Below are 19,793 nucleotides of genomic sequence, written 5' to 3' on the forward strand. Positions count from 1 at the left end.
ATAGAAATTAATAATTGTCGGATAGGTAAATATTATTTTTTGATTTCTGATTGAGGTGGGCATGTTTGGAGAAATAAAGGTATAATAATATAAAGCTTAGATAATATCTAATATATATTATATCCAGATGCGAGAATATATTTATAGTATGTATTATATACGTATACATTTTATATATTTTATACCCCCACATGTTGAATCCTTGTAAATACGCCAATTATAAGTAACTACGGCCATTTTTGTCAATGTTTTTTTGCTTCTAATATTTCAAACACAACATTGAAATTAAAAAAAAAAAAAAAACTGTTTCTGTAACTACTGTAACTGTCAATTGACAAGTCCGAATGGCTGAAATATGTACGCAAGTAAGTTTTATAGTATCGAGGGGATAAACCATATAAACGGAGGGGCTGGGTATATTGTATGTATAACGTTGAGTTAATTGCATTGTTTATTTATACGCATATAGACACACATTATTGTTTTTAAAAACTTCGTATTTTATATGAGGTACAGGGTACGTCATGTAAAATACAATTTTTTTTTTATCCATTTGATGCACAATTTGTCCAAATACATTTTTAAATAGTGTAAAATGCTTATTATATCACTTCGTTTATAAAATGTTGACTTTTTTTTACTAACTATTTTACTTATTTGTTGAAACTATATGCTTAAACCGAACAGAGTTAAATACACTATACACACCATCACCGCAATCTACCATATTATATTAATTTTATATAGTATTCTATAATATTCAACCTATAAGATAAATTTATGACTAAGTTTTCATTTTTAATAAAATCTATTGCATATTTTTAAAATGAATAGTTTTAAATAAAATAAATTCAACATCTTTCCACCATTACCCAATTTTTTTTTTTTGCGTACCTCTCGAGATCATCTCGTGTAACACAAGTTGGGTAATGGCGGAACAATTTTGTATTTTTGGTTTTATTTAAAACGATTCGTTTCGAAAATATGCAATACATTTTATTATAAATGAACACTTAACCATCAACTTATCTTATAAATTGTATATTATAGAAAACTTTATGTAAAAATATAATATAGTTGATTGCGGCGATGGTGTGTATTGAACTTTGTTCGGTTATTCAACCGCGAATATTTCAAACTGTTATATGTATAAAAATAACTTAATCATTGACAAAAGTTTGGCCTCCGAAAACTTATAGAATTACTAGATTGGCTACTCTAAAAATATTAATTGGGGGTCCTTGAAATAAATTAGCGAGTAGGTTACCTAGCTATAGTTGTACTAAATAAAATTCGTGTACATTTTATAATATTGAATTATTGCCGTTATGGTAATAATAATGATAATAATAAATAAATAATAATAATGAAATAATATATAATATATTATAATTAAATGGCTAAATTTAAATTAACAATATTGTATTTTTAAGTTTTTTCAAAAAAAATATCTTTTTTTTTATTAAATCAAATCAAATAAATACAGTTCACAAATATTTACTATAATTAATGACATATTTATTTTTGATTACCTTCCTAACTTTATTGATAGTATTGAAAATAAGGAGTTAGACTATGTAATAATGCTTATACATATTGTAATAACATGAATTTTAAAAACATGTTTAATGTTTTATAAGTACAATTAATTGATCTACAGAATTTAGATTACGTTTTATAACTTGTGATAATTAATCGCATATAAATATACTATAGAAGGTTTATATAAACGGGTAATGGCATTAATTAACGTATAATATATCTTAACTTATTCTATGAGTATATTCAGTGTTGACCCGATTTTTAAATATTTCTTTCTTTTTTTTATTTTTATTTTTTTTTTTTTGGGGGGGGGGGGTAATTTTTTTCTTACATTTAACCATTTTATATAGAATTATAAGATTTAAGATTTTAGACTACGATGAACCACACTTTTTTTACCAAAAGAAAAGTTTGTATAATTAATTTTAAAATAATATGCTTTCGCTAATTTTTTTTGATTCACATAAACTTATATTTATATCAGTTTTCCATAATTTACATCGCCCTCACATAATTGTATATATATTTTTTTTATAAACGTATGTAATTATTGGTAAGATATTAAAATATTTGTAATCTTGTGAGTTGTAACTCAGATCTTTCAAACTACGTTTATTTTTAATAATTTTATTCTGCTGAAGTTGCAGAAGTTGTATATTATATCATAGCATTTCTTAAAATACAACAACAAAAAAGACACGGGGCCTCGGCAAGCATGGAAAATTCGAAACATCCGCGGAGAGTCCATTATTGTCGTAATAGCAATAGATTAATCAATAAGCAAAAGCTTACACGACACTGCCGAAATAGTCGAACGCGCGTATCACATTATATTTAGAATATAACAATTTACAGACATTGTATAATAATATCTAACACGTATTATGATGATCTAAACGAGCTGAGTATTATCGTTTGGAAAATGATGATTTTTTTTTCACGCGATTAACATTTTGTTATTATAATATTTTAATATGCGCGACAGACGGCTGCAAGAGTGCAGAGGCAATAACAATATTGGCCCCGACTGACGATCGTGCGAACCGTTGTCGGGAAATTTCCACGCGTCCTCTGGGGATAGCGCCACCGCGCGCCGAGCCGCTGTCTTTATCACTGCATTGTCGCACCATCTACATGACCATTAAACTTTTGCACACGAAGTATGCGATGTTGGCCAAGTGTGAATTTTTTTTTATAAGTTTCACACGAATATTTATTATGGGTGTTTATGCGCATGGTGTAAAAGTTCGTGGGCGGGGGTCGGTGATGATCGGTGCAGATATTTTTCGGCCGAAGAAATATGAATCTATGAGCGTCAAACCCTTATTATTTTCTTTTAAAAAAAAAATTTAAGTCTATTGCACTTCTGTCCTCATTTTGACTTTTAAGTAACAAGTGCAGAAGATACAAATCTACAAGTTAATAATTTAATAAAAAAAAACCTATATAATTTCAGTTACCTAAACAACAGTTCGTAACGCCATTCACAACGTTATCATTTATATCACGTAATGATTAGTTTAATTATGTTCCTACTTATTTCAAGCAAAAGTTAATAATTTTGACTGTAAACTATAATGCATGGTTAATGTCTTTGTTAATTTTTTCAAGTTCAAAGTTAGGCGCATGTTCTAAACTTTAAAGAATTTTATAATAAACCAATTTTAAAATTTTAGAAGAAGATAAACATACTAAATAAATACTTTTTTCCGTACATCTTTTCGTCGTGATTCATTTAAATACAATTGAAAACTATGATCAAAATGAATAATGCATTAACTGTAAAATGTTGTAATGCGTATGTATTGATCTTTTATATTTTGTTACACCATTTGTGCAATATTATATAAGTAGATAAATTAAAAAAATATATAATACAATTACATAGGTACTTGTACTTATTAAAAAAAAAAACTTACACACACATTAAAATACATTATAAATAATAATAATATTTATTTAATTATATGAGGTAATATACTTTTGTCGATCTCAAACATAAAAATGTTTCAAACGTGCCATATTATTATATACATAATATACTCCTTGACCATTGTATAATAAATAATTATTGAGTTAATTATAAGGAAAATAGATTTAAACAATGCAGTTAAGAGATGAATTCCGAACATTGGAAGTGGAAAATTGTGCACCCTCCAAGGTTTTTAGGATCCCGATTTTGATACAATAAATATGTGATATAATAAAAAATGTTGGATGTCTACCATAATTTTAATTATGGCAGTCGATCACCGCTGCAGTATTGATAATTGTGTGTGGCCGCCCCCACAAGTACACGATATACTTAATAATTTTACCATTTTAGACTATCAACATTTTCTTTTTTGAAGCAATATGTTTTCACATAAACACAACATTAAAAAAACATCAAATATTTTATCTTCAAAAAAAAAACAACACATTTTTACCACATCGTTTTTGCCTGCACAATGACTCTCTAGATTAACACACTCCATAACGATCGCTGTAAAGGCGTGAAAAATTCCTATACTCGTACTTGATCAAACGGACGGACGGACGGGTGATGGTGGGCGCGTCGGTGTAGGTAGTACTCGCCCGTCTGTGGCTGTATCAAAATTTTTCGACATCAAGTGTCTCTCCGCCGTTGTCTCCGTCAGCGACAACAACAACAACAACAATAACAATAACAACGACGACGACAATGACAACAAAAGCTGCGGTAGCAGCCACTGCAGTGTATACGCGTGAGTATATAGATTATATGAGAAACGCACAAAGGTCGCGGTGGCAGTGGCGACAGTGGTGGCGCGTGTTTTTATTGCTGGGAGCACTTGACTAACCACTTTCCCACAGTGTAAACAAAACCCGCCACCGAACAACAGAATATAATAACACGCACACACACACACACACTTATATTATACATAGAAATATAGGTGTGCCTGCAGTGTGGTGATGTGCGTAGTGTGCGCGCTGTTCGGGCCGTCGTCCTCCCTCGGGACGTTCCTCGGCAGCGGCGGTAGTTCCGAATTCTGCGCCAGATGCTGCGCGCGTATATATACACGTGTACACGATGAGACGCGTCCGCCACTACTGCCACGGGGTGATTGTAAAATAAAAATAATAATAATAAGTAATAAAACACACACACACACACACACACACACACACATACACACATATTTACGATACACAAGACGGGATATTACTGTGACGCGTGTGAAATCGACTCGTCGATATTATTATGTTATAATATATAATATTAAGTATATTGATACTCACCCTATACAGCGCGCAGTCTTTAAACGGTTGCCCGACGATACAATAATGTGTACTACGTGTTAAATCACTGCTGCCCGCCGTTCATTAATAATTATATTATAATAATATTATCATACACCCTTTCGGCCTGCCGCGTTATTGTTTTCGCGCTAAAAAAATTGGTTTTGCAGCCGCGGACTACGCGTAACAAAAAAGTGACGGCCCTATATGCATATTCGCAAACTGGAAAGCCTACCAGACTTTCGGCACAGAATAGATTAGATCTAATCTATTCTGTGCTTCCGGCATTTATACGCGTGATATCGTGTAAATTACGAAAACTACATTTGTGGTAATAAAAATTATAAGCGCTAAACATATATATGCAGTAGAAACTCGAATATCCGAACTAATTGGGACCACACCTAGTTCGGATATTGGAAATTAAAATTTTTTTTTTTAAACATAGTTAAAATTGTATATTATGTATATACATACATATTTATTATTATTATTAATATTTTATTAGAATTACATACATTACATACATAAAAATATATAATATAATGTTTATTAATTTTTTTTTAAATTTACCCGGTGACGAACCCGAAACCCAAAACCCGCTAAAAATGTTAACTGGTTTCAAACCCAAAACCAGTAGCCCGAAATATCTAAACCCCTTTTGACTCCCTGCGTTCGGATACGCTAATAATTGGAGTTGGGATAATAGAGGGTTCGTATAACGGAGATTTGGATAATCGAGGTTCTACTGTATCTATATAATATACTCGTATAACGATAAAATAAAGTCAGTTTATTTTCCAAAGACTGAAGAGGACGTTAAGAAGAGGTTTTTAAATGCGCCAATAAAATATTTTAATGATCTACATAATATGTATTAAATAATTTTTCCTATACCTATGGATTAACGCCGAGTTACGCTGCAGTGCACATTTGCACCCGATAAATTTAACGGCTCGTTAAAATATAATGGAGCCTATCGTGGACCCACAAATATGCCACAAATAGCTACCTAGCTATAACGACTATACAACCTATCTGATGTTTAATGGACGACTGTTGAATATTCAAGGATCTGTTAAACTTTAATGGTGGTTTTGTGCGGGACGACGACGACGACGTAACTATATGTGAGAATTATATTATAGCTGCCACGCTAAACCTATACCCATCGGCTACAGCGAAGTAACAAGCAAAAAATCGAGTTGGTTTAGGAGTTATTTTTTTTCATTACTCACTATACTCGTAATTGTATCATGTTTGTTGAATCGCGGGTCGCAATACGCCGTACCTTTTATGTCTGTATTACTTTTGAAACTCGCAATAGGTACCTACAACCTTCATCCCTCCTTCACGTGTATAATTCATGAGCACTTCATCAAGACTTCTCATGCTATACATGCAATAGCGTGCTAGAATTATATTATACGTTTTTTTAATTTTTAATTGACGATATTCGTGTGGAGAAAAACTGGTAGCGTGAGGGGTGGATATAAAAGCTCTCAGTTATTAGTTATATAGACACTTGTATGTGGGCTTCTATATTTTTTTTTTTTTGCTTATACTCGTACGCAACAGAGTGGCTCCGGTCTTGTAGGCATTCAGTCCAGTTATGTGTATGTATAATATGTTTGTATTATAAATTACAATTTTACGTATAAACAAAGTAAATTATTAATTTATTCCTTTTTAAATAAATAAGTTAAACTATCAAACATTATTTTACAATCGCCTGTGTTGCAAAGAATAATCTGATAAATTATCATCTTTTGGATACAACCAAAGACACAGTGTAAAATGTAGCAGAGCATCACGTCTATAAACGGCGGTGTTAATAACGACATCACTGAATAGGTGACGTTTAAAGTGGGGGTATGGAGATCCAAGCGTCACAGGATTGTTTTAGATACCATGTTAACATTAAAACTTACACATATCAAATAACCAGAATGTATAGCTAAAAGAAATTCTCAACTTGTATAATATATTAGTAAGACGGTGTTTATAATTTTAAACACCCTATCAATTTATGTAATCAATGGAAACATTTACGGAACACAGAATAGTATCATCTATTTATTATACGCGATAAAATTTCAATATAAAAAAATTATTTTTTTTCTTTATGCATTTATGCATTTTTAGTCATCATACTAACTGGCAACTCACGTGTCATAAAGAATCCTAGTTAATCGTCAATTTTATAATAATTTGTCAGTCTTCTTTAACCGCGCAGAAAAAATCCTACAGGTCTACAACAACTGGGAAAACAAAAATACCTATGATTGTTCAAAGCAGTTTCGGAACGAATACACGATAATGATGATGATGAATCTACTGTAATAACATATAAACGGATATTAAAGGCCCGAAGACCGTAAACAACGTTTAATGTGATGATGGGATTGCGTTCCTCGGGGATGGGCAGAGAAGACGAACGGCAAGTGGCCGGTCGGCAGTTTACCGTATATAAATTGTCTATTTCGTTATAATTCCCGGTACAAGGGGCGTATATTATATAATATTATTACACAACATTATATTTGATACGCCCACAATAAGCTCGGAATCCGCTTATCCGTTTATTATTGCTATTAGTTACTATTATAGTTTACTACACGTCTATGTACGCCAAAATCGACGATAAAACCAGGATTTCGCTTCCGAATTATTTATCTGGGTTTCGGATGCTGAACGGGGGTTTCAGATGCCGGAATAAAAAGTTTTAAACAAACGTTTGCTTATTGTTAATAGTAACACTATTTTTTTTCAGATTGATATATGTGTTAATACCAGTGTTTAAAACATAAGAAAATTAAAAAAAATATAATTTTAAATATAGACAAAAATCTTTTTTGAGATTTCAAGTGCATTTCCTAAGGGTTTTTAACGCATTAAATTCATAATATTACTTATAATAGTATTAATATATACTGCTATGTAGTATATACTATTAAATCAAAAACAAACAAGTTGTATCGTTAAAAAAGTAAAAAAAAAATTTTGACAACAATTATAACGATAATAAATGATAAAAATATATAAATTCATTTTTTGACTATTTGAAATTATCTATTAAAAACAATGACTGATGTTCGGCAAAAAAGATCACTCAAAATATTATAATAATTACCATATATTATTAATTATAATATATACTATTGTACTATCGTATACTAAAAGAGGAAGGGTACTGTAAAAATTGTTATATATATATAAAAACGCTGTCAGGCCGACAGTTGCTTGAGCAGCAGGTAGTACGTAGTGCATATAGAGTTGTTGTGTACACGCAGAAACGGCAGCTTTAAAGTTTTAATTAACGCTTCGGGTGGCATACTGCTGAAACAAAGTTGAGAAAACCGGCGGGCACCGGCTGCGTAATAATTTATGGACGGCAAAGATTGAACGATATATCCGGCCGTGTAGCGCTCGTTTTGTGCGATATTACAATTTTATATATATAATATTATGCATATACAATATTATTATATAGGTGAACGGTGTACAGTCGTGGCGCGCGAACGCGTTAAAACACTACAAAACAAACTGAGAAATGAATTAAAACCGCCACCGCCGCGCCGGAACGAAAGCACTTCCGCCCTTTGGCCTTCGCAATGTTGTTATATTATTATTATTATTATTATTATCATCATTACTATACATATATCTTTGTGACTTCTCTTGATTCATCTTCTTCTTCTTCTTCTTCTTCTTCTTTCGCTTAACCTCACCGCAAACAGTTTCCCTTGGCCGTATTTTATAATAGTACTTACTGCAGGTATTACATTAGACAAGGTGAGATTTTAAATTTGTATCGTATACGCAAAGATATTTCGAAATCGATTTTTGTATTATTGAAAATAGATAGTAATTATTTTGTTAAAAGAAATTGACGGTTTATACTGATAGATTTTTTATTTTTATCCCCCATAGATTTTACGAAAATGTGTGTCTTAGATATTTGTATTTTTGTATCTGGAAACACTTTTTCTAGTAGAAAAAATGTTCTAACCATCTACATCTTCAGAGGTTTCTGGTAGAAAATTATTAGATCAACTTGGTACTTTTGAGAGGTCAAAATTGGATATTGTAAGTATTTTCAATTAATCAGAAATCTTCCACCCCCCCCCCTAAAAAAAAATGAAAATTTGTTAACAATTTAATATTATTATTTGGCTTACTATTTTACCGAAAACTTAGACCATCATCGTTCAGAATTTTAAATTCTAAGTGGAGCGTTGAATGTATTGATTTTACAACGATGTGTTTTTACTATCATCACCGTTTAATGCAATAAAAAGGTTTCGATTTTTAACTTTGAGGATAGTTTCTAGTATCAAATAGTTGATATTTTAGGAAATCTTAAGTAAAGAAATTCTTATTACTTTTCTTAGTAACTTTGAAAAAAAAAAACATTTAAAATTAACAAAAAACGGAAATTTTTACGAAACCATTGTTCTACAAAATAGATTTCTTTATTTTATTAAAAATTACAATAGAAACTTTAAATTTTCATCAAGTATTTATATTATTATTTTCTATACAAACAAAATTTCAAAATATTTTTGAGCTATTTATAGTGATAATTGAAATTTTGAATTATTTTTTTAAATGCTGATAAAAAATTTGCATGCGTAAAAATGCTTGAAAATGTATTTGTTATAAATACTAAAATACTATACTTTGTATCATGTAAGATGTTAATTACCTAATTGAAAAATATAAACAATGTTAGTCGCAAAAGTTGTTTATAAGTATTTTAATTTAGATGAGTTTATAAAAAAAATCCAGTTTCACCTGAGAATCAAAAATTAAATATATAAGTCATTTTTTCAATATTTAAAAAATAAAATTTCAGCAAGTCAAATTTATTTTTTATGATCGTGCGAAGTTTAAATTTTTACGATAATGGATTCACCTATGTACCTAATATAAATAACAAATTTTCTTCAAACGATTTTTATTATTTGTTGTAGTCAAAAAACGAATAGAAACTTGAAAATTTCACGAATTATTTATATTCTTATTTTCTATACATGGTATAATTTTGAAAATATTTTTAATTTTTTAAGTTATATAAAGTTATATTTAAGCTTATTTTATAAGCATAAGAAATTTTCGATTTTTTTAATTTTGTTTTCTATAAATTACGATAAAATTGTATTGCTGGTCAATAAAATTTAATTTAAGATCCCACATAATAGGTACGTTATTATTTTTTTATCCGTGAAATATTATAAAAATACAAGAACAATTTATTTTGATGTTCAAATAAAAAAAAAATCATCTGCTTAATAATTTACACTAAAATAAATTGTTTAAATTCCATTAAATCGATGTATTTGATAAAATAATTTTTGGGTAGATGAATTTAAAAATTCAAAAAATTAAAATTTAAATAAATAAGTATACATTAATAAATGATTTAAGGAAAAATGGGGGTGGACGTAAGCATGCTTGATGAATTATTCTGTTTACATACTATAATATATATTATTTGCTACAATTTTTGGCACAGAAAACGAAGACAAACCGACACATTCAACACCTCCGCTCATTGTTAAGTTTACCTATGTATAATGATTTTAATAATAATATGTATTACGCGAGTGATTATCAAAAACAGCTAACAAAAGCGGATTCGAGAATTTTTCACCGCCTTCTGGTACGAGCGTTGTACATAATATGTATTCTTTATTTTTATCTTCATTAAAAACAGAGATATATTATATAATATAATAATTATGCATGATGGGTTTGGTTAAGTTAAATTTATTTTTGTGGTTTTGTTCATTAAATAAATAAATAAATATAAAAATTTTATATTTTTTATATCATTTAGGTATATTAGTATATCGGTATCATTGGACATTTTGAAATAGCAATAGGTAGTTGGAAAATTATTTTATTTTTTTTTTTTTTGAGGGGTGGTGGATTGAGACGTTCCATAATATGTTATATAATTTAAATATTAGTTAAATATTTCATACTGACCTGCAGAGAGCTCTGACGTGTAAATAAACGGTGAAGGGTGTAACTTGTAAAAAAATAATAACACACGTCCCTCTAAAAAAAAGCGTATTTCTTTGAAAGCTGGGATGTTTTACTTTTCATATTATAATATTGTACTTACTTCGAATTACTATTGTATAATATAATAATATTATGTATCTACCGTAAATGATCAATATTATTTATTTTCTTTCGTGTTTTTGTTCTCGGATCTACTCATTCTCAATATAGGTAAGTACCTAATATATACGTTGTCAAAAACAATTATATCAAAAACCGTATAAAAATATAATTTCTCATTTTATCGACAAACGAAAAAAACTTATTTCTGTATAAAATTGTATGTATCCCCATTTTATAATTTTTTTTTTTTTAAATATCATACTTTTTTCCCATACTGGGTGTTATCATCAATAGTAAATTCCAAATGACATACCTACAATAAAGTTATTGTCATTATTACTGTTTACAATAATTTGTTATTAAAATATTATTAAATAAATAAACAACACATTTGTTATTATAATATTAAGTTTTGTATACTCTGCATTTATATTCATATATCGCTGGAACCTATTCCCTCCTTCCATCCTTAAAGAGAGAAAGGTGCTAAAATTCTAAATATATGTTCCCGACTTCCCGTCCATATTTTAAAATATTTAAATTGTTCTCAACGATAGTCAAGAGACATTACGTCTTAATAAAAATCATCGCGATACTAAAAAATAGACACAGTGTCAGTATTGCTGACAAACTCCACGCTATACTATTCAATATTTTATCTAAAGGCTAAAATAAGTCTGTTAGTCAATGTGTTTTAATGAAAAAATATTGCTTTAGTTATTATCAGATTATACTTATAGTCTGTGCACGAAAATCGATATTTACAACGGCTTATATAAGGACCTATACACAGAATACTTATACAAAAGCTTATAGTTTATTTGTTTAAACATTTAGTCCTAAAAAAATATTATTTCAAGCACAAACGTTTTCATTGGAAAGTAACGAAGGTGGGTACGCAGTTAACTTAAAACGGACACATTTGGTTATCCTCATTAATTTATACGTTTCATCCCCTTGGATGTTGTATGAGTGAATTAAAAATAAAAAAAAGGAAAAATAAATACAACATTAAGTTATTGCGAAAAAGGTCTTCTTGAAATTATGCAAATGCTGTATAATACTCGTATTTACGAGTTGTTTTTATTTTTAGCCATTCAGTGTTATTCGGTTCAATGAATTAACTATATTTTCTTTTCATGTGAAAATAACGATAACTTATGAAGTTAATCTTTATCTATACCTATTAAAATAAATAAACAATTTGTACGTTTATATTATATTATGATAGCGTTAAAACGGTTTAATGGATCCAGGGATATTAGTATTTTGTTAAAACTCGGTCAAATAGCTAGAAATTTAATATTAGTACAATAACTCACATAAGTGTTCCTTATAGCAATTTAAAAATATTAAAAAATAATACAATTTTTATTTATTAGTGCTCATATGTTGTAAATTATATTGTAGATAAAATTGTTATTTTAATAGTTAAGGCTTGAACATCAAAAAAAAATGTTTCTCATTCACTGTACTTATAGAAACCTATAAATCTTGAATATATAAATGATATAAATGTATAAATATGTTTTTATAGATATATTATCTATTTATAATTCGACAAAATTGGATAATTAAACAAAAAATAACGATTTTATATATTGTGTTATAACTTATAAATTATAGTTCAAACAAATATTATTCATAAATGACATAATAGTATTATACTTTTGGTATAGGTTTTTGAGAATTTGATTTTTTTTTTTGATTTGAATACACTTATATTACAAGTTATATAATAGTTTATTATTGACTTTAATATTTTCGTAGTTTTGCAATGTTTAAGAAAGATTCATTTATATGCGAAATCTACTACGGAGGTTAATACTAATGGTTAAAATACAAAATTAGTGATAGAATTTCACAATCACAGAGAGGATCTCGATGAATCCGTAACACACCAACTTCCAACACCTTTGATGCGTTATAATAAAATTATTCTCAAAAAAAAAAAAATATATAATAATATATATTATATTATATTATTATACATAATATATTAATATAATTAAAAAACAAAATTTTTACCTATAATATAATTAATAGTTATTAGCTAATGTAGCCGAAGTTTTTTTTTTACATCAATAATCAATGTTTAAAAGAAATGATTTAAAAATGTTTTATTTGTTTTTTCATCACAAATTACAATTAATAATTAATACTATATTATTATATTATGATACCTAGCGTTAAAAATCATAGTGGGGAATTTTCACATGCGTACCTACAACGCATTACGCCATAATACTGTACAAATATTTCCTTTCTGGAAAACGAATTACATCTCGTATTATTAATAAAATATAAAAAAACTAATGGCTATAATCAATGATGTATATGCATAGAAATTAATTTCAGGGGGAGGGGGGGGTTAAACAAAATTATTTCTATTCTTAAATTTCAATAAATTATACAACCAAAATCAATGCCCGTACTAACACCAACCATATATTTTATTATGGGGGGGGGGTGTTGAATCCCTAACCACCCTACATACGTATTTTTTGACCAAATATTATTTAATAGTAGCTAGGCTAGCCACTCAATTGTTATTTAAAAGTAATATTACAAATTTATTAGTGGCCAACTGCTATATTTTATGTATTAAAAGAAAAAAAATTGCAAAATCGTATCTGCGTATTATTTATATAAGGCTATATAAATGATTTTTAGCTTAGTTGCGCCAATAACTTAACCCAATACTAATGTTTTAGTAGCAAATCAAATTTTCAATGTTGGAATCTCCGACGGTTTTCCTCAATTTTATTTTGTTTGCGAGCATTTCGATAAAATATATTATAAAAATATATCTACGTGTACGGCTGTGAATACGTAACCATGGAAATTTAACAGTTTATTGTTATTTATATTATATTGTTTTGTACGTATACAATATTGCTTCAGTATGAATTTATAATTCAATAAGTACCTATCTAATTGTCTGTTATGCTCTCTCTTTAAAAATCATCATATGTAAAAAATGTCATTATTATATTATTTGGCTCTGAGATGTAAGGAATAAGAACTGTGATCGCTTAAAGAAAGATTATGATGATGATGATGAACTTCTATATGAAAACGATATGAACCGAAGCAAATACAGTTTAACATAATAACATATACGTACATTTTGTCCATGTTGTAAGTATGCATGTACATTATTAGATAATATATGAAAATATATACAAATTAATTGCCTTACTCTTTAATTCTTTATAATGTTATAAATTGCTATAAACTTTTGATTTTAGGTACATACTTTATTATGACTTATTCTTCTCTTGTGAACTACGGACCTATAATATTACACTATATTCATTCAATCATCAAAATTCAATAATCGTAATATATTCAGATTAGACGCATTTAATTTATATTGGTCAGATGTGATACAAAAAGATTTTTTTGAGTTTCATAATACTCAAAGCACCATCACTAGTGAACGCGAGACAATTCAAAAAAGGATGGCTGTTCACACGCAGTACGTAATGTTTATATTAGTATGTTACATATATAATATATTAGTTATATTTGTATTGTATAAAAATGAATTATCCGTTTACCTTGAGCTTATCCGTTATAAATAATTTTAGTGCTCCATTATTGACGTTTTATGTGATGGTCATCGTCTTATGGCTTCGATGCAAGTGCAGTATTGCAGTGTGCAATAAACTGATATTCAATGCAATCCGTAGTGATTATGATAACATTGAAGAAAGAGCAGCCGATGAAAATACAGTACGTATTGCATTATATATAATATTTATATTACGTCATTATTACTGTTTCTTATATTTTTTTTTCATGTTAGGAGAGATTTTAGTTAGAAACTATTCTTTAAGTAGGACTTGGCGTGTGTGTAGTATTTTATAATATCCTTATATTATTAACTATTCATATTTATATACACAGACTGTGTAATACAGTCAAGATAATTATTCAAGCCATATGTGAAACGAGATAATATTTTCAACTGTATTCTTTAGAAAAGTCTTTTCTTTCTCCGTATGTCTTATACAATGGCAAGTTTACAAGTCTTCAGTAAACATTACGCAATATCTAAGTATTACCTTTTTACGCTTTGATTGACCTGACTTATTTGAGTTTCGCCTATGACTCGAGTACTATTATGCACTATATTATGCATTTTTTAATACATGTGTAAGACTCAAAATATACATTATTTAATGCTTACCTATGTGTCTTTTTCTTTTAATATAGTTGACGTTTTGATAGATTAGATGGTTCAGATCAAAAATCATCGTTAATAACACCGCTAACTTTTCGGTTCCACAACTTCACAAAATGAAACATCCGAATAATAAGGTCTGTCATGAACGTATCAGGACTTACTCCTATGATTATAATGTAAAAATTATTTTGTTTTTGTATATAGTTAGTTTACTTTATATTTAACTAAAATTCAAAGTTCATAACATTTTCACATAGGAGATCATTAGCATCATCACAATCTTTCTCTAACCGATAACAGTTCATATTTATTATATTTCTGGTGTAAATATATAATTATGGTTTTTTATTTTTTTTTTTATTTATTTTATTTAACAATGTAAATCAAATCATGTACTTTTATTTAACATATATTTCATTATTTAATATCAATAAAATAAAATGTAATACTAGTTAATCGTTTTTTATTTGTATTTTTTTATATTTATAATAAAGAAAATGCATAATATTTAGAACCATTTGTTATGTATTTCGAGGTGGTTGGAAAGGTACCTGAGAGATACCTAGTGCTTATGCAGACTTGCAGACTCATAATGTCTTTACCCGGCTTCCGGCAACGAACGCGATAGAATTTATCTGACAGATAGTAGATTATCATTGCAGCATATCACATAGATACAAAAAAGTTTCTATTTACAAATTTACGCACAACAATACAAATTGTTTAAAAAATCATATAAGTCTACGTAAACAATACACAAACAATGTATAGATAATATATATATATATATATATAGTATACCAGTAAGTCACGCGTCGTTTGTCTGGCGAATAAAAGGCGGACCGCTTTTACAGGACCTATAAAACGTATATAATAATATATATAATGATATAATACGATAATGTTATCGTACCGGGGATTACACGTGTACGGGACCATTTGAAATGATTACGTCCGGATTGCAGTGCGACGCTTCGGGCCGCGGTTGAGTACCATGTGGCGTGTTCGGGGCGGCACGTGCGGATGGTCCAGTGGATGCTTGAGCGTGCACGTGCGCAGGACCGCCGCCACGCGTGTAATGATTGATGTCGCGATCCGCCACCGCCGGGTGGTCCGGCTGCTGTTGATGCTACTGTAGCAGCCACGACGAAGACCGTTCCCCGACGATGTCGCACATTTTATCTCTGTATATAGTACAACAATATTATTATCAATCACGGTGTCTATAAATATAGTATCGTACGGGATGATTCGCAGCAACGGATCGACAGGATTCTCCGGCCCCAGGAAAATCGATCGGATTGCCGTCCTCTAAGTCCTCGAATACGATGATATAATACAGGGTGATTCACCCAGAAATGCTCACCTCTATTATATTTTTATTATGTAATAAATGTATTGTGGAACTTTCAAATATACTTACAAAGATTTTAGTCGTGGGATTTTTGTATTACCTATCCCGTGGAAATAAGCACAACGCACAAACTTCTGTTTTTCAAATGATAATTCTCCTTTTCTACCTTGAAAATCCTTATAAATATTTAGCAAATAATTTAAAATATTAACTATATAAAATGAAAGGGGATGATTCTAATTTTAGAAACCAAAGATTGTAACGCCTCAAAAAACTCCATAAGTAGTTAATATAGACTAACATAATAAAAATAATATAATAATTAGTAGCACAATTTGAATTTTTTAATAAGAATGCCAACATTTAAACAGGATGAATTTCTTAATCACCTTTTTTGTATTCATAATAATGGATTAATAATTTTAGACCATAATAATAATATTAACGGAAACATGTAGATTTTGTTTTCTATCTATAAAAATCATATATTCATTTACGATTCTTAAATTTAATTTTTATATTATACTCAATTCTGCATAGTCCTAACTCTAAAATGCAATGTTTATGTATGATACGAGTACAATCAAAATATAATATACTAACTGATTTTATTGATTCGTGGGAATTCAATATGTTATAATATAATAATCTTTCTAAAACAAACCTCAATTTTCTACGCAGCTTATAAAATTCCAATATTTAAAATGTATTTTATAATAATTATTCCACTTTTCAAACACTTCTGCAAATCTATAAACATAGGAGAAAAAATACGGTCAATATAAAAAAAAACTAAAAAGTATTTGTTATGAAATCTAAACCTCTTAAAAAATTATACACGTTATTCGCTTTAGGTTTTTAAAACTATTTCCAAAATATTATAAACCTAACCCCTTCTACAACTTAAAAAAAAATAAAAAAAATGTACTTGTTATATAATATTTTTGTGCTACATGATAGTATTTTAAAATATTATTTATATTATTACATGACTATCACCAGAGAAAAGTGTGCAAGTGTTACACATCGATTGAAGGAATATTATTTTATGCATATAAAATTATAACACCATAGTACCTAGTAGCTGCCATACGTGTATCTACTTTTATACGATTCAAGATCATGGTGGACTGTAATCGCTTGTAAAAGTACAAGTCACAGTGTTCACACACGAATGTGTAATGACTTTCGACCACGTACTTTTATGTATCTACTCATAAATTATGTTGATATATCTACATTATATAACTATACTCGAATCGATTTCTTATGGAAAATATTATGTACATCTGAATTTACGATCAAAATATTTTCATGTCCCCTATTCGTAGTTTTTCAATATACGCACAATCATTATTTATTATTTCAATTCTATAAAATATATTCTTTTAAGTTGGACATTACTATAAAATGTAAAAATTTCATAAACTGCGCAGTGTACGGAAGCACAAATCTTTACACTGTTTAGCAACTATTTTCCAATCGTAAGTTATTTTCCATAGTCGAGTATTTTGTTGGGTTGGGGTAAGTGGACTAAGTGGAGGTTATTATGTTACGGAAGACGGAACGCGTATATATATACTTGATACAATTACGCTAATCTCCTCTAAAAGTATTTCGTAGAAATTATTTCAAGTTTTTGTTAAGTTAATTTATGTGTTCGTAGTTCATGAGAAACAACTGAAAATTTATTGTAGTAACTTACAAAACTAAATAATTGAAAGAAAAAAACATTTCAAAAGCTCGATGTATATATAATATGTATATAGATCGTCTGGCACCGACTGTGCACCCTATGAACTTACTTAAGTTATTTTCAGAAGTAGATACAAGCGAGGCTAGGAAAGGATTAGGGGGCTAAACCCCTATGAGGGTACTATTTAAAAGATCCTTTCACGAGTATATAATTGCTTGGATAAAAATATGTGTATTATATTATAGTATATTACTTTATGCAGTTCCTAACGCCATACAGACCATACTTTATAATATAATGGGTTATCACTTTTTAAAGCATAATGAGTATTTAATTTATATTGGTACCCATTTTATTCCATAATAATATGTTATATATTATTATATTCTAATTATGTTTTTGCGTAATATGATAAAATTATTATTGGCACTATGACTTAACGTCAACCACCATATTAATATGTTGTATTATTATATTATACTTAGTTTATGGACACAAATCGCGGTGAAAAAGAGCGTGAAAAGGGTGAATATACTGCAGTGAATAAACTTCATTATTTTAAGTGAACTTCTAATAATAGCGTCAAATAAAATCATATCTAAAATACATTATCGTATACTAGAGTTTTCACCCCGCTTGGCTGAGTTAGCTCTTATCCCCCCCCTCGGTAACTTATTTAGGTACTATTTAATATTTTTGAAATATAATTAACAACTGCTTTATTTGAAATAGACAATATTATTAAGTAAAATAATGATAATGTTATTCTTACCTCGTATAATATTATAATAACAGATCATCAATATTATTATAGATCTGAAAATTAACTATATTATGTAAACATAATAAAAGTTAGGTGTTTTATTAAGCATTTAAATATGTAAATTTTTAAATTTGAATGATAAATTGATAGAGACAGAGGGTGTAATATGATGGTGCGTGAATCCTATAATATGCGTGAACAAACATCATCACGGTAAATGGTAAAACATCCTAATAATATGTTAATAATGTTTTATCAGATAAGAACATAGGCACTTAACATTGAGTTTATCAAATTATTTTTACAAAATAATTACGTTAGGAATTTAAGTTTAAAAATATATTATGTATAGGTAAGTGATAATTAATTTGATTTAATAATTATTTTAGATTCAAACTTTAATACACGGGAAATTCGACTGTAAAAATCGAATTGCTTATGTTTTATAAATTAAAATATTGTACTCACTCGTTCGATTTTAATTTATATATATATATATATCAGTATATCACAAAGTTCAATATGTAGTCAGGACGTCGTGAACAATTGATCACTGCGCATAAATACGCATCAAAGAATTAATATCCAAAATTTGCATTGTTGCGATTTATTGCAAAATACGCTGTTAAGCGACGTTGTCATATTTATGTGCTTGTATTTTTATACAGATTTCGATACACATAATCATACTGCAGATATCACCACTGTACATAAATAAAATTGCATTACAATTATTACAGTAGTAGTATTACAATAGTCGTTGACATAATATTTAGATATCAATTTATCGGTTATTTGCAAGATTGCAAATGTATGTCATATGATTTACGTATCTTTGTGATATATA

The 19,793-nt window shown here is 28.7% G+C and overlaps 1 long non-coding RNA gene across 1 annotated transcript; it reads right to left on the bottom strand.

Annotated features, from left to right (window-relative positions):
- Nucleotides 1-15,934: 15,934 nt before the first annotated feature.
- On the bottom strand, nucleotides 15,935-17,226 carry LOC113554516. Its single transcript, XR_003405272.1, has 5 exons — nucleotides 17,152-17,226; nucleotides 16,557-16,663; nucleotides 16,377-16,501; nucleotides 16,047-16,317; nucleotides 15,935-15,990 (listed from the first exon to the last, which is right to left on the bottom strand). It is a non-coding gene; the product is annotated as an uncharacterized LOC113554516 (long non-coding RNA).
- Between the last annotated feature and the right edge of the window lie 2,567 nt (nucleotides 17,227-19,793).

This window comes from Rhopalosiphum maidis, chromosome 2, assembly GCF_003676215.2.
Source record: "Rhopalosiphum maidis isolate BTI-1 chromosome 2, ASM367621v3, whole genome shotgun sequence".
In the NCBI taxonomy this organism is placed as follows: Eukaryota; Metazoa; Arthropoda; class Insecta; order Hemiptera; family Aphididae; genus Rhopalosiphum; species Rhopalosiphum maidis.